Genomic DNA, 21792 nt, shown 5'->3' with positions numbered 1-21792 from the left:
TCAAAACATAGACACTAAGAAGAGTTAGTTTTATTGTACTGAAGTCGGCATTGTGCCTTTTGTATTTAATTCCGATGCAATTACTGTGTTTCATCGTCAATAAGAAGGTCAGAGGGATACAGTAAACCGTAAGTGAAGCATCGGAATCTATAAGTAGTGTCACAGGAAAGGTTCAAAACATATACAGTAAGTAGAGTCAGTTTTCTTGTACTTAAATCGGCATTGTGCATTTTGTATTTAATTCCGATACAATTTCTGAGTTTCATCGTCAATAAGAAGGTCAGAGGGATACAGTAAACCTGAAGTGAAGCATTGGAATCTATAACTAGTGTCACAGGAATAGTTCAAAACATAGACAGTAAGAAGAGTCAGTTTTCTTGTACTTAAGTCGGCATTGTGCCTTTTGTATTTCATTCCGATGCAATTTCTGTCTTTAATCGTCAATAAGAAGGTCAGAGGGATACAGAAAACCTGAAGTGGAGCATCGGAATCTATAACTAGTGTCACAGGAATGGTTCAAAACATAGACAGTAAGAAGAGTCAGTTTTCTTGTACTTAAGTCGGCATTGTGCCTTTTGTATTTAATTCCGATGCAATATCTGTGTTTCATCGTCAATACGAAGGTCAGAGGGATACAGTAAACCCGAAGTGAAGCATCGAAATCTGTAACTAGTGTCACAGGAATGGTTCAAAGCATAGACAGTAAGAAGAGTCAGTTTTCTTGTACTTAAGTCGGCATTGTGCCTTTTGTATTTAATTGCGATGCTATTTCTGTGTTTCACCGTCAATAAGAAAGTCAGAGGGATACAGTAAACCTGAACTGAAGCATCGGAATCTATAACTAGTGTCACTGGAATGGTTCAAAACATAGACAGTAAGAAGAGTCAGTTTTCTTGTACTTAAGTCGGCATTGTGCCTTTTGTATTTAATTCCGATGCAAATTTTGTCTTTCATCGTCAATAAGAAGGTCAGAGGCATACAGTAAACGTGAGGTGAAGCATCGGAATCTATAACTAGTGTCACAGGAATGGTTCAAAACATAGACAGTAAGATGAGTCTGTTTTCTTGTACTGAAGGTGGCATTGGGCATTTCTATTTAATTCCGATGCAATTTCTGTGTTTCATCGTCATTAAGAAGGTCAGAAGGATACAGTAAACCTGAAGTGTAGCATCGTAATCTATAACTAGTGTCACAGGAATGGTTCAAAACATAGACACTAAGAAGAGTCAGTTTTATTGTTCTGACGTCGGCATTGTGCCTTTTGTATTTAATTCCGATGCAATTTCTGTGTTTCATCGTCAATAAGAAGGTCAGAGGCATACAGTTAACCCGAAGTGAAGCATCGAAATCTGTAACTAGTGTCACAGGAATGGTTCAAAACATAGACAGTAAGAAGAGTCAGTTCTCTTGTACTTAAGTCGGCATTGTACCTTTTGTATTTAATTCCGATGCAATTTCTGTGTTTCATCGTCATTAATAAGGTCAGAGGGATACAGTAATCCTGAAGTGTAGCATCGGAATCTACAACTAGTGTCACAGTAATGGTTCAAAAGATTGAAAGTAACAAGAGTCAGTTTTCTTGTACTTAAGTCGGCATTGTGCCTCTTGTATTTCATTCCGATGCAATTTCTGTGTATCATCGCCAATAAGAAGGTCAGAGCTATACAGTAAACCTAAAGTGAAGCATCGGAATCTATAACTAGTGTCACAGGAATGGTTCAAAACATAGACAGTAAGATGAGTCTGTTTTCTTGTACTTAAGTCGGCATTGTGCCTTTTGTATTTAATTCCGATGCAATTTCTGTGTTTCATCGGCAATAAGAAGGTCAGAGGGATACAGTAAACCGGAAGTGAAGCATCGGAATCTGTAAGTAGTGTCACAGGAATGGTTCAAAACATATACAGTAAGTAGAGTCAGTTTTCTTGTACTTAAGTCGGCATTGTGCATTTTGTATTTAATTCCGATACAGTTTCTGAGTTTCATCGTCAATAAGAAGGTCAGAGGGATACAGTTAACCCGAAGTGAAGCATCGAAATCTGTAACTAGTGTCACAGGAATGGTTCAAAACATAGACAGTAAGAAGAGTCAGTTTTTTTGTACTTAAGTCGGCATTGTGCCTTTTGTATTTAATTCCGATGCAATTTCTGTGTTTCACTGTCAATAAGAAGGTCAGAGGGATACAGTAAACCTGAAGTGAAGCATCGGAATCCATAACTAGTGTCACATGAATGGTTCAAAACATAGACAGTAAGAAGAGTCAGTTTTCTTGTACTTAAGTCAGCATTGAGCCTATTGTATTTCATTCCGATGCAATTTCTGTGTTTCATCGGCAATAAGAAGGTCAGAGGTATACGGTAAACCTGAAGTGAAGCATCGGAATTTATAACTAGTGTCACAGGTAAGGTTCAAAGCATAGACAGTAGGAAGAGTCAGTTTTCTTGTACTTAAGTCGGTATTGTGCCTTTTGCATTTAATTCCGATGCAATTTCTGTGTTTCATCGTCAATAAGAAGGTCAGAGGGATACAGTAAACCTAAAGTGAAGCATCGGAATCTATAACTAGTGTCACAGGAATGGTTCAAAACATAGACAGTAAGAAGAGTCAGTTTTATTGTACTTAAGTCGGCATTGTGCCTTTTATATTTAATTCCGATGCAATTTCTGTGTTTCATCGTCATTAAGAAGGTCAGAGGGATACAGTAAACCTGAAGTGTAGCATCGGAATCTACAACTAGTGTCACAGGAATGGTTCAAAACATAGAAAGTAACAAGAGTCAGTTTTCTTGTACTTAAGTCGGCATTGTGCCTTTTGTATTTAATTCCGATGCAAATTCTGTGTTTCATCGTCAATAAGAAGGTCAGAGGCATACAGTAAACGTGAGGTGAAGCATCGGAATCTATAACTAGTGTCACAGGAATGGTTCAAAACATAGACAGTAAGAAGAGTCAGTTTTCTTGTACTTAAGTCGGCATTGTGCCTTTTGTATTTAATTCCGATGCAATATCTGTGTTTCATCGTCAATAAGAAGGTCAGAGGGATACAGTAAACCTGAAGTGAAGCATCGAAATCTGTAACTAGTGTCACAGGAATGGTTCAAATCATAGACAGCAAGAAGAGTCAGTTTTCCTGTACTTAAGTCAGCATTGAGCCTTTTGTATTTCATTCCGATACAATTTCTGAGTTTCATCGTCAATAAGAAGGTCAGAGGGATACAGTAAACCTGAAGTGAAGCGTTGGATTCTATAACTAGTGTCACAGGAATGGTTCAAAACATAGACAGTAAGAAGAGTCAGTTTTCTTGTACTTAAGTCGGCATTGTACCTTTTGTAATTCATTCCGAAGCAATCTCTGTGTTTCATCGTCAATAAGAAGGTCCCAGGGATACAGTAAATCTGAAGTGAAGCATCGGAATCTATAACTAGTGTCACAGGAATGGTTCAAAACATAGACAGTAAGAAGAGTCAGTCTTCTTGTACTTACGTTAGCATTGTGCATTTGTATTTAATTCCGAATTAATTTCTGTGTTTCATCGTCAATAAGAAGGTCAGTGGGATACAGTAAACCTGAAGTAAAGCATCGGAATCTATAAGGAGTGTCACATGAATGGTTCAAAACATAGACAGTAAGAAGAGTCAGTTTTCTTGTACTTAAGTCGGCATTGTGCCACTTGTATTTAATTCCGATGCAATTTCTGTGTATCATCGCCAATAAGAAGGTCAGAGCTATACAGTAAACCTAAAGTGAAGCATCGGAATCTATAACTAGTGTCACAGGAATGGTTCAAAACATAGACAGTAAGAAGAGTCAGTTTTCTTGTACTTAAGTCGGCATTGTGCCTTTTGTATTTAATTCCGATGCAATTTCTGTGTTTCATCGTCAATAAGAAGGTCAGAGGGTTACAGTAAACCTAAAGTGAAGCATCGGAATCTATAACTAGTGTCACAGGAATGGTTCAAAACATAGACAGTAAGATGAGTCTGTTTTCTTGTACTGAAGTCGGCATTGGGCCTTTTCTATTTAATTCCAATGCAATTTCTGTGTTTCATCGTCAATAAGAAGGTCAGAGGGATACAGTTAACCTAAAGTGAAGCATCGGAATCTATAACTAGTGTCACAGGAATGGTTCAAAACATAGACAGTAAGAAGAGTCAGTTCTCTTGTACTTAAGTCGGCATTGTGCATTTTGTATTGAATTCCGATGCAATTTCTGTGTTTCATCGTCATTAAGAAGGTCAGAGGGATACAGTAAACCTGAAGTGTAGCATCGGAATCTACAACTAGTGTCACAGGAATGGTTCAAAACATAGAAAGTAACAAGAGTCAGTTTTCTTGTACTTAAGTCGGCATTGTGCCTCTTGTCTTTAATTCCGATGCAATTTCTGTGTATCATCGCCAATAAGAAGGTCAGAGCTATACAGTAAACCTAAAGTGAAGCATCGGAATCTATAACTAGTGTCACAGGAATGGTTCAAATCATAGACAGTAAGATGAGTTTGTTTTCTTGTACTTAAGTCGGCATTGTGCATTTTGTATTTAATTCCGATGCAATTTCTGTGTTTCATCGTCAATAAGAAGGTCAGAGGGATACAGGAAGCCGGAATTGAAGCATCGGAATCTATAAGTAGTGTCACAGGAATGGTTCAAAACATATACAGTAGGTAGAGTCAGTTTTCTTGTACTTAAGTCGGCATTGTGCATTTTGTATTTAATTCCGATACAATTTCTGAGTTTCATCGACAATAAGAAGGTCAGAGGGATACAGTAAACCTGAAGTGAAGCATTGGAATCTATAACGAGTGTCACATGAATGGTTCAAAACATAGACAGTAAGAAGAGTCAGTTTTCTTGTACTTAAGTTGGCATTGTGCTTTTGTATCTAATTCCGATGCAATTTCTGTGTTTCATCGACAAGAAGAATGGCAGAGGGATACAGTAAACCTGAAGTGAAGCATCGGAATCTATAACTAGTGTCACAGGAATGGTTCAAAACATAGACAGTAAGAAGAGTCAGTTTTCTTGTACTTAAGTCGGCATTGTGCCTTTTGTAATTAATTCCGATGCAAATTCTGTGTTTCATCGTCAATAAGAATGTCAGAGGCATACAGTAAACGATAGGTGAAGCATCGGAATCTATAACTAGTGTCACACGAATGGTTCAAAACATAGACAGTAAGAAGAGTCAGTTTTCTTGTACTTAAGTCGGCATTGTGCCTTTTGCATTTAATTCCGATCTAATTTCTGTATTTCATCGTCAATAAGAAGGTCAGAGGGATACAAAGAACCTGAAGTGAAGCATCGGAATCTATAACTAGTGTCACAGGAATGGTTCAAAACATAGACAGTAAGAAGAGTCAGTTCTCTTGTACTTAAGTCGGCATTGTGCCTTTTGTATTTAATTCCGATGCAATTTCTGTGTTTCATCGTCAATAAGAAGGTCCCAGGGATACTTTAAACCTGAAGTGAAGCATCGGAATCTAAAACCGGTCTCACAGGAAAGTTTCTAAACATAGACAGTAAGAAGAGCCAGTCTTCTTGTACTTGGGACGGCATTGTGAATTTTGTATTTAATTCCGATGCAATTTCTGTGTTTCATCTTCAATAAGAAGGTCAGAGGGATACAGTAAACCTGAAGTGAAGCATCGGAATCCATAACTATTGTCACATGAATCGTTCAAAACATAGACAGTAAGAAGAGTCAGTTTTCTTGTACTTAAGTCAGCATTGAGCCTATTGTATTTCATTCCGATGCAATTTCTGTGTTTTATCGGCACTAAGAAGGTCGGAGGTATACGGTAAACCTGAAGTGAAGCATCTTAATTTATAACTAGTGTCACAGGTATGATTCAAAGCATAGACAGTAGGAAGAGTCAGTTTTCTTGTACTTAAGTCGGTATTGTGCTTTTTGCATTTAATTCCGATGCAATTTCTGTGTTTTCATCGTCAATAAAAAGGTCAGAGGGATACAGTAAACCTAAAGTGAAGCATCGGAATCTATAACTAGTGTCACAGGAATGGTTCAAAACATAGACAGTAAGAAGAGTCAGTTCTCTTGTACTTAAGTCGGCATTGTGCCTTTTGTATTTAATTCCGATGCAATTTCTGTGTTTCATCGTCAATAAGAAGGTCCCAGGGATACTTTAAACCTGAAGTGAAGCATCGGAATCTAAAACCGGTCTCACAGGAAAGTTTCTAAACATAGACAGTAAGAAGAGCCAGTCTTCTTGTACTTGGGACGGCATTGTGAATTTTGTATTTAATTCCGATGCAATTTCTGTGTTTCATCTTCAATAAGAAGGTCAGAGGGATACAGTAAACCTGAAGTGAAGCATCGGAATCTATAACTAGTGTCACATGAATAGTTCAAACATAGACAGTAAGAAGAGTCAGTTTTCTTGTACTTAAGTCGGCATTGTGCCTTTTGTATTTAATTCCGATGCAATTTCTGAGTTTCATCGTCAATAAGAAGGTCAGAGGGATACAGTAAACCTGAAGTGAAGCATTGGAATCTATAACTAGTGTCACAGGAAAGGTTCAAAACATAGACGGTAAGAAGAGTCAGTTTTCTTGTACTTAAGTCGGTATTGTGCCTTTTGCATTTAATTCCGATGCAATTTCTGTGTTTCATCGTCAATAAGAAGGTCAGAGGGATTCAGTAAACCTGAAGTGTAGCATCGGAATCTACAACTAGTGTCACAGGTATGGTTCAAAACTTAGAAAGTAAGAGTAGTCAGTTTTCTTGTATTTAAGTCGGCATTGTGCCTCTTGTATTTAATTCCGATGCAATTTCTGAGTTTCATCGTCAATAAGAAGGTCAGAGGGATACAGTAAACCTGAAGTGAAGCATTGGAATCTATATCTAGTGTCACAGGAAAGGTTCAAAACATAGACGGTAAGAAGAGTCAGTTCTCTTGTACTTAAGTCGGCATTGTGCCTTTTGTATTTAATTCCGATGCAATTTCTGTGTTTCATCGTCATTAAGAAGGTCAGAGGGATACAGTAAACCTGAAGTGTAGCATCGGAATCTACAACTAGTGTCACAGGAATGGTTCAAATCATAGAAAGTAACAAGAGTCAGTTTTCTCTTACTTAAGTCGGCATTGTGCCTCTTGTATTTAATTCCGATGCAATTTCTGTGTATCATCGCCAATAAGAAGGTCAGAGGGATACAGTATACCTGAAGTGAAGCATCGGAATCTATAACTAGTGTCACAGAAATGGTTCAAAACATAGACACTAAGAAGAGTAGGTTTTCTTGTACTTAAGTCGGCATTAGGCCTTCTGTATTTAATTCGGATGCAATTTCTGTGTTTCATCGTCAATAAGAAGGTCAGCGGGATACAGTAAACCGGAAGTGAAGCATCGGAGTCTATAACTAGTGTCACAGGAATGGTTCAAAGCATATACAGTAAGAAGAGTCAGTTCTCTTGTTCTTAAGTCGGCGTTGTGCATTTAGTATTTATTTCCGATACAATTTCTGTGTTTCATCGTCAATAGGAAGGTCAGAGGGATACAGTAAACCTTAAGTGAAGCATCGGAATCTATAACTAGTGTCACAGGAATGGTTCAAAACATAGACAGCAAGAAGAGTCAGTTTTCTTGTACTTAAGTCGGCATTGTGCCTTTTGTATTTAATTCCGATGCAATTTCTGTGTTTCATCGTCAATAATAAGGTCCCAGGGATACAGTAAACCTGAAGTGAAGCATCGGAATCTAAAACCGGTCTCACAAGTAAGTTTCTAAACATAGACAGTAAGAAGAGCCAGTCTTCTTGTACTTGGGACGGCATTGTGAATTTTGTATTTAATTCCGATGCAATTTCTGTGTTTCATCTTCAATAAGAAGGTCAGAGGGATACAGTAAACCTGAAGTGAAGCATCGGAATCTATAACTAGTGTCAATGAATAGTTCAAACATAGACAGTAAGAAGAGTCAGTTTTCTTGTACTTAAGTCGGCATTGTGCCTTTTGTATTTAATTCCGATGCAATTTCTGAGTTTCATCGTCAATAAGAAGGTCAGAGGGATACAGTAAACCTGAAGTGAAGCATTGGAATCTATAACTAGTGTCACAGGAATGGTTCAAAACATAGACGGTAAGAAGAGTCAGTTTTCTTGTACTTAAGTCGGTATTGTGCCTTTTGCATTTAATTCCGATGCAATTTCTGTGTTTCATCGTCAATAAGAAGGTCAGAGGGATACAGTAAACCTGAAGTGTAGCATCGGAATCTACAACTAGTGTCACAGGTATGGTTCAAAACTTAGAAAGTAAGAATAGTCAGTTTTCTTGTATTTAAGTCGGCATTGTGCCTCTTGTATTTAATTCCGATGCAGTTTCTGTGTTTCATCGTCAATAAGAAGGTCAGAGGGATACAGTAAACCGGAAGTGAAGCATCGGAGTCTATAACTAGTGTCACAGGAATAGTTCAAATCATATACAGTAAGAAGAGTCAGTTTTCTTGTACTTTAGTCGGCATTGTGCCTTTAGTATTTAATTCCGATACAATTTCTGTGTTTCATCGTCAATAAGAAGGCCAGAGGGATACAGTAAACCTGAAGTGAAGCATCGGAATCTATAACTAGTGTCACAGGAATTTTTCAAAACATAGACAGTAAGAAGAGTCAGTTTTCTTGTACTTAAGTCGGCAATGTGCCTTTTGTATTTAATTCCGATGCAATTTCTGTGTTTCATCGTCAATAAGAAGGTCAGAGGGATACAGTAAACCTGAAGTGAAGCATCGGAATCTAAAACCGGTCTCACAGGTAAGTTTCTAAACATAGACAGTAAGAAGAGCCAGTCTTCTTGTACTTGAGTCGGCATTGTGAAATTTGTATTTAATTCCGATGCAATTTATGTGTTTCATCTTCCACAAGAAGGTCAGAGGGATACAGTAATCCTGAAGTGAAGCATCGGAATCTATAACTAGTGTCACATGAATGGTTCAAAACATAGACAGTAAGAAGAGCCATTCTTCTTGTACTTGAGTCGGCATTGTGCCTTTTGTATTGAATTCCGATGCAATTTCTGTGTTTCATCGTCAATAAGACGGTCAGTGGGATACAGTAAACCGGAAGTAAGGTATCGGAATCTATAACTAGTGTCACAGGAATGGTTCAAAACATATACAGTAAGAAGAGTCAGTTTTCTTGTACTTAAGTCGGCATTGTGCATTTTGTATTTAATTCCGATGCAATTTCTGAGTTTCATCGTCAATAAGAAGGTCAGAGGGATACAGTAAACCTGAAGTGAAGCATTGGAATCTATAACTAGTGTCACAGGAAAGGTTCAAAACATAGACGGTAAGAAGAGTCAGTTTTCTTGTACTTAAGTCGGTATTGTGCCTTTTGCATTTAATTCCGATGCATTTTCTGTGTTTCATCGTCAATAAGAAGGTCAGAGGGATACAGTAAACCTGAAGTGTAGCATCGGAATCTACAACTAGTTTCACAGGTATGGTTCAAAACTTAGAAAGTAAGAAGAGTCAGTTTTCTTGTACTTAAGTCGGCATTGTGCCTCTTGTATTTAATTCCGATGCAATTTCTGTGTATCATCGCCAATAAGAAGGTCAGAGGGATACAGTATACCTGAAGTGAAGCATCGGAATCTATAACTAGTGTCACAGGAATGGTTCAAAACATAGACACTAAGAAGAGTAGGTTTTCTTGTACTTAAGTCGGCATTAGGCCTTCTGTATTTAATTCCGATGCAATTTCTGTGTTTCATCGTCAATAAGAAGGTCAGCGGGATACAGTAAACCTGAAGTGAAGCATTGGAATCTATAACTAGTGTCACAGGAAAGGTTCAAAACATATACAGTAAGAAGAGTCAGTTTTCTTGTTCTTAAGTCGGCGTTGTGCCTTTAGTATTTATTTCCGATACAATTTCTGTGTTTCATCGTCAACAGGAAGGTCAGAGGGATACAGTAAACCTTAAGTGAAGCATCGGAATCTATAACTAGTGTCACAGGAATGGTTCAAAACATAGACAGTAAGAAGAGTCAGTCTTCTTGTACTTAAGTCGGCATTGTGCCTTTTGTATTTAATTCCGATGCAATTCCTGTGTTTCATCGTCAATAATAAGGTCCCAGGGATACAGTAAACCTGAAGTGAAGCATCGGAATCTAAAACCGGTCTCACAGGTAAGTTTCTAAACATAGACAGTAAGAAGAGCCAGTCTTCTTGTACTTGGGACGGCATTGTGAATTTTGTATTTAATTCCGATGCAATTTCTGTGTTTCATCTTCAATAAGAAGGTCAGAGGGATACAGTAAACCTGAAGTGAAGCATCGGAATCTATAACTAGTGTCACATGAATAGTTCAAACATAGACAGTAAGAAGAGTCAGTTTTCTTGTACTTAAGTCGGCATTGTGCCTTTTGTATTTAATTCCGATGCAATTTCTGAGTTTCATCGTCAATATGAAGGTAAGAGGGATACAGTAAACCTGAAGTGAAGCATTGGAATCTATAACTAGTGTCACAGGAAAGGTTCAAAACATAGACGGTAAGAAGAGTCAGTTTTCTTGTACTTAAGTCGGTATTGTGCCTTTTGCATTTAATTCCGATGCAATTTCTGTGTTTCATCGTCAATAAGAAGGTCAGAGGGATACAGTAAACCTGAAGTGTAGCATCGGAATCTACAACTAGTGTCACAGGTATGGTCCAAAACTTAGAAAGTAAGAATAGTCAGTTTTCTTGTATTTAAGTCGGCATTGTGACTCTTGTATTTAATTCCGATGCAGTTTCTGTGTTTCATCGTCAATAAGAAGGTCAGAGGGATACAGTAAACCGGAAGTGAAGCATCGGAGTCTATAACTAGTGTCACAGGAATGGTTCAAATCATATACAGTAAGAAGAGTCAGTTTTCTTGTACTTAAGTCGGCATTGTGCCTTTAGTATTTAATTCCGATACAATTTCTGTGTTTCATCGTCAATAAGAAGGCCAGAGGGATACAGTAAACCTGAAGTGAAGCATCGGAATCTATAACTAGTGTCACAGGAATTTTTCAAAACATAGACAGTAAGAAGAGTCAGTTTTCTTGTACTTAAGGTGGCATTGTGCCTTTTGTATTTAATTCCGATGCAATTTCTGTGTTTCATCGTCAATAAGAAGGTCAGAGGGATACAGTAAACCTGAAGTGAAGCATCGGAATCTAAAACCGGTCTCACAGGTAAATTTCTAAACATAGACAGTAAGAAGAGCCAGTCTTCTTGTACTTGAGTCGGCATTGTGAATTTTGTATTTAATTCCGATGCAATTTATGTGTTTCATCTTCCATAAGAAGGTCAGAGGGATACAGTAATCCTGAAGTGAAGCATCGGAATCTATAACTAGTGTCACATGAATGGTTCAAAACATAGACAGTAAGAAGAGCCATTCCTCTTGTACTTGAGTCGGCATTGTGCCTTTTGTATTGAATTCCGATGCAATTTCTGTGTTTCATCGTCAATAAGACGGTCAGTGGGATACAGTAAACCGGAAGTAAGGTATCGGAATCTATAAGTAGTGTCACAGGAATGGTTCAAAACATATACAGTAAGAAGAGTCAGTTTTCTTGTACTTAAGTCGGCATTGTGCATTTTGTATTTAATTCCGATGCAATTTCTGAGTTTCATCGTCAATAAGAAGGTCAGAGGGATACAGTAAACCTGAAGTGAAGCATTGGAATCTATAACTAGTGTCACACAAAAGGTTCAAAACATAGACGGTAAGAAGAGTCAGTTTTCTTGTACTTAAGTCGGTTTTGTGCCTTTTGCATTTAATTCCGATGCAATTTCTGTGTTTCATCATCAATAAGAAAGTCAGAGGGATACAGTAAACCTGAAGTGTAGCATCGGAATCTACAACTAGTTTCACAGGTATGGTTCAAAACTTAGAAAGTAAGAAGAGTCAGTTTTCTTGTACGTAAGTCGGCATTGTGCCTCTTGTATTTAATTCCGATGCAATTTCTGTGTTTCATCGCTAATAAGAAGGTCAGAGGGATAGAGTAAACCTGAAGTGAAGCATCGGAATCTATAACTAGTGTCACAGGAATGGTTCAATGGTTCAAAACATAGACACTAAGAAGAGTCAGTTTTCTTGTACTTAAGTCGGCATTGTGCCTTTTGTATTTAATTCCGATGCAATTTCTGTGTTTCATCGTCAATAAGAAGGTCAGAGGGATACAGTAAACCGGTAGTGAAGCATCGGAATCTATAACTAGTGTCACAGGAATTTTTCAAAACATAGACAGTAAGAAGAGTCAGTTTTCTTGTACTTAAGTCGGCATTGTGCCTTTTGTATTTAATTCCGATGCAATTTCTGTGTTTCATCGTCAATAAGAAGGTCAGAGGGATACAGTAAACCTGAAGTGAAGCATCGGAATCTAAAACCGGTCTCACAGGTAAGTTTCTAAACATAGACAGTAAGAAGAGCCAGTCTTCTTGTACTTGAGTCGGCATTGTGAATCTTGTATTTAATTCCGATGCAATTTATGTGTTTCATCTTCCATAAGAAGGTCAGTGGGATACAGTAAACCAGAAGTGAAGCATCGGAATCCATAACTAGTGTCACCCGAATGGTTCAAAACATAGACAGTAGGAAGAGTCAGTTCTCTTGTATTTAAGTTGGCATTGTGCTTTTGTATTTAATTCCGATGCAATTTCGGTGTTTCATCGTCAATACGAAGGTCAAAGGGATGCAGTAAACCTGAAGTGAAGCATCGGAATATATAACTAGTGTCACGGAAATGCTTCAAACATAGACAGTAAGAAGACTCAGTTTTCTTGTACTTAAGTCGGCATTGTGCCTTTTCTATTTAATTCCGATGCAATTTCTGTGTTTCATCGTGAATAAGAAGGTCAGAGGGATACAGTAGACCTAAAGTGAAGCATTGGAATCTATAACTAGTGTCACAGGAATGGTTCAAAACATAGACTGTAAGAAGAGCCAGTCTTCTTGTACTACACTCGGCATTGTGCCTATGTATTTAATTCCGATGCAATTTCATTCCTTTATCGTCAATAAGACGGTCAGAGGGATACAGTAATCCTGAAGTGAAGCATCGGAATCTATAACTAGTGTCACAGGAATGGTTCAAAGCATAGACAGTTGGAAGAGCCAGTCTTCTTGTACTTAAGTCGGTATTGTGCCTTTTGCATTAAATTCCGATGCAATTTCTGTGTTTCATCGTCAATAAGAAGGTCAGAGGGATACAGTGAAACTAAAGTGAAGCATCGGAATCTATAACTAGTGTCACAGGAATAGTTCAAAACATAGACAGTAAGAAGAGTCAGTTTTCTTGTACTTCAGTCGGCATTGTGCCTTTTGTATTTAATTCCGATGCAATTTCTGTGTTTCATCGTCATTAAGACGGTCAGAGGGATACAGTAAACCTGAAGTGTAGCATCGGAATCTATAACTAGTGTCACAGGAATGGTTCAAAACATAGAAAGTAATAAGAGTCAGTTTTCTTGTACTTAAGTCGGCATTGTGCCTCTTGTATTTAATTCCGATGCAATTTCTGTGTTTCATCGCCAATAAGAAGGTCAGAGGGATACAGTAAACCTGAAGTGAAGTATCGGAATCTATAACTAGTGTCACAGGAATGGTTTAAATCATAGACAGTAAGAAGTGTCAGTTCTCTTGTAGTTAAGTCGGCATTATGCTTTTGTATTTAATACCGATGAAATTTCTGTGTTTCATCGTCAATAAGATGGTCAGAGGGATACAGTAAACCTGAAGTGAAGCATCGGAATCTATAACTAGTGTCACGCGAATGGGTCAAAACATAGACAGTAAGAAGAGTCAGTTTTCTTGTACTTAAATCGGCACTGTGCCTTTTCTATTTAATTCCGATGCAATTTCTGTGTTTCATCGTCAATAAGAAGGTCAGAGGGATACAGTAAACCTGAAGTGAAACATCAGAATCTATAACAAGTGTCACAGGAATGGTTTAAAACATAGACAGTAAGAAGAGCCAGTCTTCTTGTACTTTAGTCGGCATTGTGCCTATGTATTTAATTCCGATGCAATTTCTGCGTTTCATCGTCAATAAGATGGTCAGAGGGATACAGTAAACCTGAAGTGAAGCATCGGAATCTATAACTAGTGTCACAGGAATGGTTCAAAGCATAAACAGTAATAAGGCCCAGTCTTTTTGTACTTGAGTCGGCATTGTGCCTTTTCTATTTAATTCCGATGCAATTTCTGTGTTTCATCGTCAATAAGAAGGTCAGTGGCATACAGTAAACCCGAAGTGAAGCATCGGAATCTATAACTAGTGTCACGGAAATGCTTCAAACATAGACAGTAAGAAGACTCAGTTTTCTTGCACTTAAGTCGGCATTCTGCATTTTCTATTTCATTCAGATGCAATTTCTGTGTTTCATCTTGAATAAGAAGGTAAGAGGGATACAGTAGACCTAAAGTGAAGCATTGGAATCTATAACTAGTGTCACAGGAATGGTTCAAAACATAGACAGTTGGAAGAGCCAGTCTTCTTGTACTTATGTCGGTATTGTGCCTTTTGCATTTAATTCCGATGCAATTTCTGTGTTTCATCGTCAATAAGAAGGTCAGAGGGATACAGTAAACCTAAAGTGAAGCATCGGAATCTATAACAAGTGTCACAGGAATGGTTCAAATCATAGACAGTAAGAAGAGTCAGTTTTCTTGTACTTAAGTCGGCATTATGCCTTTTGTATTTATTTCCGATGCAATTTCTGTGTTTCTTCGTCATTAAGAAGGTCAGAGGGATACAGTAAACCTGAACTGTAACATCGGAATCTACAACTAGTGTCACAGGAATGGTTCAAAACATTGAAAGTAATAAGAGTCAGTCTTCTTGTACTTAAGTCAGCATTGTGCCTATTGTATTTAATTCCGATGCAATTTCTGTGGTTCATCGCCAATAAGAAGGTCAGAGAGATACAGTAAACCTGAAGTGAAGCATCGGAATCTATAACTAGTGTCACAGGAATGGTTCAAAACATAGACACTAAGAAGAGTCAGTGTTTCTTGTACTGAAGTCAGCATTGTGCCATTTGTATTTAATTCCGATGCAATTTCTGTGTATCATCGTCAATAAGAAGGTCAGAGGTATACGGTAAACCGGAAGTTAAGCATTGGAGTCTATAACTAGTGTCACAGGAATGGTTCAAAACATATACAGTAAGAAGAGTCAGTTTTCTTGTACTTAAGTCTGCATTGTGCCTTTAGTATTTAATTCCGATACAATTTCTGTGTTTCATCGTCAATACGAAGGTCAGGGGGTACAGTAAACCTGAAGTGAAGCATCGGAATCTATAACTAGTGTCACAGGAATGGTTCAAATCATAGACAGTAAGAAGAGTCAGTTTTCTTGTACTTAAGTCGGCATTGTGCTTTTTGTATTTAATTCCGATGCAATTTCTGTGTTTCATCGTCAATAAGAAGGTCAGAGGGATACAGTAAACCTGAAGTGAAGCATCGGAATCTAAAACCGGTCTCACAGGAAAGTTTCTAAACATAGACAGTATGAAGAGCCAGTATTCTTGTACTTGAGTCGGCATTGTGAATTTTGTATTTAATTACGATGCAATTTCTGTGTTTCATCTTCAATAAGAAGGTCAGAGGGATACAGTAATCCTGAAGTGAATCATCGGAATCTATAACTAGTGTCACATGAATGGTTCAAAACATAGACAGTAAGAAGAGTCAGCTTTCTTGTACTTAAGGCGGCATTGTGCCTTTTTTATATTTAATTCCGATGCAATATCTGTGTGTCATCGTCAATAAGAAGGTCAGAGGGAAACAGAAAAACCTCAAGTGAAGTATCGGAATCTATAACTAGTGTCACAGGAATGGTTCAAAACATAGATAGTAAGAAGAATCAGTTTTCATGTACTTAATCGGCATGGTGCCCTTTCTATTTAATTCCGATGCAATTTCTGTGTTTCATCGTCAATAAGTAAGTCAGAGGGATACAGTAAACCTGAAGTGATGCATCGGAATCTATAACTAGTGTCAAAGGAATGGTTGAAAACATTCACAGATAGAAGAGTCAGTTTTCTTGTACTTAAGTCCGCATTGTGCCTTTCTATTTAATTCCGATGCAATTTCTGTGTTTCATCGTCAACAAGAAGGTCCAAGGGATACAGTTAACATATAGTGAAGCATCGGAATCTAAAACTGGTCTCACAGGAATTGTTGAAATCATAGTCAGTAGGAAGAGTCAGTCTTCTTGTACTGAAGTCAGCATTGTGCCTTTTGTATTTAATTCTGATGCAATTTCTGTGTTTCATCGTCAATAAGAAGGTCCAAGGGATACAGTAAACATATACTGACGCATCGGAATCTAAAACTGGTCTCACAAAAAATGTTCAAAACATAGTCAGTAAGAAGAGTTAGTTTTCTTGTACTTAAGTCAGCATTGTGCCTTTTGTAATTAATTCTGATTCAATTTCTGTGTTTCATCGTCAATAAGAAGGTCAGAGGCATAAAGTAAACCTGAAGTGAAGCATCGGAATCTATAACTAGTGTCACAGGAGTGGTTCAAAACATAGACAGTAAGAAGAGACAGTTTTCTTGTACTTATGTCGGCATTGTGCCCTTTGTATTTAAAACCGATACAATTTCTGTGTTTCATCGTCAATAAGAGGGTCAGAGGGATACAGTAAACCTGAAGTGAAGCATCGGAATCTATGACTAGTGTCACATTATGGTTGAAAACATAGTCAGTAAGAAGAGTCAGTATTCTTGTACATAAGTCAGCATTGTGCCTTTCGTATTTAATTCCGATGAAATTTCTGTGTTTCATCGTCAATAAGACGGTCAGAGGGATACAGTAAACCTGAAGTGAAGCATCGGAATCTATAACTGGTGTCACATGAATGGTTCAAAGCATAGACAGAAAGAAGAGTAAGTTTTCTTGTACTTTAGTTAGCATTGTGCCTTTTGTATTTAATTCCGATGCAATTTCTGTGTCTCATCGTCAATCAGAAGGACAGAGGTATACAGTAAACCTGAAGTGAAGCATCGGAATCTGTAACTAGTGTCACAGGTATGGTTCAAAACATAGACAGTAAGAAGAGTCAGTTATCGTGTACTTAAGTCGGCATTGTGCCTTTTGTATTTAATTCCGATGCAATTTCTGTGTTTCATCGTCAATAAGAACGTCAGAGGGATACAATAAACCTAAAGTGAAGCATCGGAATCTATAACAAGTGTCACAGGAATGGTTCAAAGCATAGACAGTAAGAAGAGTCAGTTTTCTTGTACTTAAGTCGGCATTGTGACTTTTCTATTTAATTCCGATGGAAATTCTGTGTTTCATCGTGAATAAGAAGGTCAGAGGGATACAGTAAATCTGTAGTGAAGCAACAGAATCTACAACTAGTGTCTCAGGAATGGTTCTAAACATAGACAGTAAGAAGAGTCAGTTTTCTTGATCTTAAGTCGGCATTGTGCCTTTAGTATTTAATTCCGATGCAATTTCTGTGTTTCATCGTCAACAAGAAAGTCAGAGGGATACAGTAAACCTAAAGTGAAGGTTCGCAATGTATAACTACTGTCACAGGAATGGTTCGAAACATAGACAGTAAGAAGAGTCAGTTTTCTTGTACTTACGTCGGCATTGTGCATTTTGTATTTAATTCCTATGGAATTTCAGTGTTTCACCGTCAAAAAGAAGGTCAGAGGGATACAGTGAACGTGAAGTGAAGCATCGGAATCTATAACTAGTGTCACAAGAATGGTTCACAACATAGACAGTAATAAGAGTCAGTCTTCTTGTACTTAAGTCGGCATTGTGCCGTTTGTATTTAATTCCGATGCAAATTCTGTGATTCATCGTCAATAAGAAGGTCAGAGGCATACAGTAAAGCTGAAGTGAAGCATCAAAATCTATAACTAGTGTCACAGGAATGGATCAAACATAGACTGTAAGAAGTCAGTTTCCTTGTACTTAAGTCGGCATTGTGCCTTTTGTATTTAATTCCGATGGAATTTCAGTGTTTCATCGTCAATAAGAAGGTCAGAGGGTTCAGTGAACCGGAAGTGAAGCATCGGAAACCATAAATAGTGTCGCAGGAATGGTTCATAACAGAGACAGTAAGAAGAGTCAGTTTTCTTGTACTTAAGTCGGCATTGTGCCTTTTGTATTTAATTCCGATGCAATCTCTGTGTTTCATCGTCAATAAGAAGGTCAGAGGGATACAGTATACCTGATGTGTAGCATCGGAATCTGTAACTGGTGTCACATGAATGGTTCAAACCATAGACAGTAAGAAGAGTCAGTTTTCTTGTACTTAAGTCAGCATTGTGCCTTTTGTATTTAATTCCGATGCAATCTCTGTGTTTCATCGTCAATAAGAATGTCAGAGGTATACAGTAAACCTGATGTGAAGCATAGGAATCTATAACTAGTGTCACAGGTATGGTTCAAAACATAGACAGTAAGAAGAGTCAGCTATCTTGTACTTAAGTCGGCGTTGTGCCATTTGTTTTTAAGTCCGATGCAATTTCTGTGTTTCATCGTCAATAAGAAGGTCAGAGGGATACAGTAAACCTGAAGTGAAGCATCGGAATCTATAACTAGTGTCACATGAATGGTTCATAAGATAGACAGTAAGAAGAGTCAGTTTTCTTGTACTTAAGTCGGCATTGTGCCATTTGTTTTTAATTCCGATGCAATTTCTGTGTTTCATCGTCAATAAGAAGGTCAGAGGGATACAGTAAACCTGAAGTGAAGCATCGGAATCTATAACTAGTGTCACAGGAATGGTTTAAAACATAGACATTATGAAGAGTCAGTTTTCTTCTACCTATGTCTGCATTGTGACTTTTGTATTTCATTCCGATGCAAATTCTGTGTTTCATCGTCAATAAGAAGGTAAGAGGCATACAGTAAACCTGAAGTGAAGCATCGGAATCTATAACTAGTGTCCCAGGAATGGTTCAATTCATAGACTGTAAGAAGAGTCAGTTTTCTTGTACTTATGTCGGCATTGTGCCTTTTGTATTTAATTCCGATGGAATTTCTGCGTTTCGTCGTCAATAACAAGGTCAGAGGGATACAGTGAACCGAAAGTGAAGCATCGGAATCTATAACTAGTGTCAATGGATTGGATCAAAACATAGACAGTAAGAAGAGTCAGTTTTCTTGTACTTAAGTCGGCATTGTGTCTTTTGTATATAATACCGATGTAATTTCTGTGTTTCATCGTCAATAAGGAGGTCAGAGGGATACAGTAAACCTGAAGTGAAGCATCGGAATCTATGACTAGTGTCACATAATGGTTGAAAACATAGACAGTAAGAAGAGTCAGTATTCTTGTACTTAAGTCGGCATTGTGCCTTTTGTATTTAATTCCGATGCAATATCTGTGTTTCATCGTCAATAAGAAGGTCAGAGGGATACAGTAAACCTGAAGTGAAGCATCGGAATCTACAACAGGTGTCACATGAATGGTTCAAAACATAGACAGTAAGCAGAGTCAGTTTTCTTGTACTTTGGTTAGCATTGTGCCTTTTGTGTTTAATTCCGATGCAATTTCTGTGTCTCATCGTCAATAGGAAGGTCAGAGGGATACAGTAAACCTGAAGTGAAGCATCGGAATCTACAACTAGTGTCTCAGGAATGGTTCAAAACATAGACAGTAAGAAGAGTCAGTTTTCTTGTACTTAAGTCGGCATTGTGCCTTTTGTATTTAATTCCGATGCAATTTCTGTGTTTCATCGTCAACAAGAAAGTCAGAGGGTTACAGTAAACCTAAAGAGAAGCTTCGGAATCTATAACTAGTGTCACAGGAATTGATCGAAACTTAGACAGTAAGAAGAGTCAGTTTTCTTCCACTCAAGTCGGCGTTGTGCAATTTGTATTTAATTCCGATGCAATTTCTGTGATTCATCGTCAATAAGAAGGTCAGAGGGATACAGTAAACGTAAGTGAAGCATCGGAATCTATAACTAGTGTCACAGGAATGGTTCAAAGCATAGACAGTAAGAAGAGTCAGTTTTCTTGTACTTAAGTCGGCATTGTGACTTTTCTATTTAATTCCGATGCAATTTCTGTGTTTCATCGTCAATAAGAAGGTCAGAGGGATACAGTAAACCTGTAGTGAAGCAACGGAATCTACAACTAGTGTCTCAGGAATGGTTCTAAACATAGACAGTGAGAAGAGTCAGTTTTCTTGTACTTAAGTCGGCATTGTGCCTTTAGTATTTAATTCCGATGCAATTTCTGTGTTTCATCGTCAACAAGAAAGTCAGAGGGATACAGTAAACCTAAAGTGAAGGTTCGCAATGTATAACTACTGTCACAGGAATGGTTCGAAACATAGACAGTAAGAAGAGTCAGTTTTCTTGTACTTACGTCGGCATTGTGCATTTTGTATTTAATTCCTATGGAATTTCAGTGTTTCACCGTCAATAAGAAGGTCAGAGGGATACAGTGAACGTGAAGTGAAGCATCGGAATCTATAACTAGTGTCACAAGAATGGTTCACAACATAGACAGTAATAAGAGTCAGTCTTCTTGTACTTAAGTCGGCATTGTGCCGTTTGTATTTAATTCCGATGCAAATTCTGTGATTCATCGTCAATAAGAAGGTCTGAGGCATACAGTAAAGCTGAAGTGAAGCATCAAAATCTATAACTAGTGTCACAGGAATGGATCAAACATAGACTGTAAGAAGTCAGTTTCCTTGTAGTTAAGTCGGCATTGTGCCTTTTGTATTTAATTCCGATGGAATTTCAGTGTTTCATCGTCAATAAGAAGGTCAGAGGGTTCAGTGAACCGGAAGTCAAGCATCGGAAACTATAACTAGTGTCACAGGAATGGTTCAAAGCAGAGACAGTAAGAAGAGTCACTTTTCTTGTACTTAAGACGGCATTGTGCCTTTTGTATTTAATTCCGATGCAATTTCTGTGTTTCATCGTCAATAAGAAGGTCAGAGGGATACAGTATACCTGAAGTGTAGCATTGGAATCTGTAACTGGTGTCACATGAATGGTTCAAACCATAGACAGTAAGAAGAGTCAGTTTTCTTGTACTTAAGTAAGCATTGTGCCTTTTGTATTTTATTCCGATGCAATTTCTGTGTTTCATCGTCAATAAGAATGTCAGAGGTATACAGTAAACCTGAAGTGAAGCATAGGAATCTATAACTAGTGTCACAGGTATGGTTCAAAACATAGACAGTAAGAAGAGTCAGCTATCTTGTACTTAAGTCGGCATTGTGCCATTTGTTTTTAAGTCCGATGCAATTTCTGTGTTTCATCGTCAATAAGAAGGTCAGAGGGATACAGTAAACCTGAAGTGAAGCTTCGGAATCTATAACTAGTGTCACATGAATTGTTCAATAGATAGACAGTAAGAAGAGTCAGTTTTCTTGTACTTAAGTCGGCATTGTGCCATTTGTTTTTAATTCCGATGCAATTTCTGTGTTTCATCGTCAATAAGAAGGTCAGAGGGATACAGTAAACCTGAAGTGAAGCATCGGAATCTATAACTTGTGTCACAGGAATGGTTTAAAACATAGACATTATGAGGAGTCAGTTTTCTTCTACCTATGTCGGCATTGTGACTTTAGTATTTCATTCCGATGCAAATTCCTTGTTTCATCGTCAATAAGAAGGTAAGAGGCATACAGTAAACCTGAAGTGAAGCATCGGAATCTATAACTAGTGTCAATGGATTGGATCAAAACATAGATAGTAAGAAGAGTCAGTTTTCTTGTACTTAAGTCGGCATTGTGTCTTTTGTATATAATTCCGATGTAATTTCTGTGTTTCATCGTCAATAAGGAGGTCAGAGGGATACAGTAAACCTGAAGT

The sequence above is a fragment of the Schistocerca serialis genome, chromosome 10 (genome assembly GCF_023864345.2).
Source record: "Schistocerca serialis cubense isolate TAMUIC-IGC-003099 chromosome 10, iqSchSeri2.2, whole genome shotgun sequence".
NCBI lineage: Eukaryota > Metazoa > Arthropoda > Insecta > Orthoptera > Acrididae > Schistocerca > Schistocerca serialis.
The sequence above is the reverse complement of the archived record's forward strand: the minus strand, read 5'-3'. Positions refer to the sequence as shown.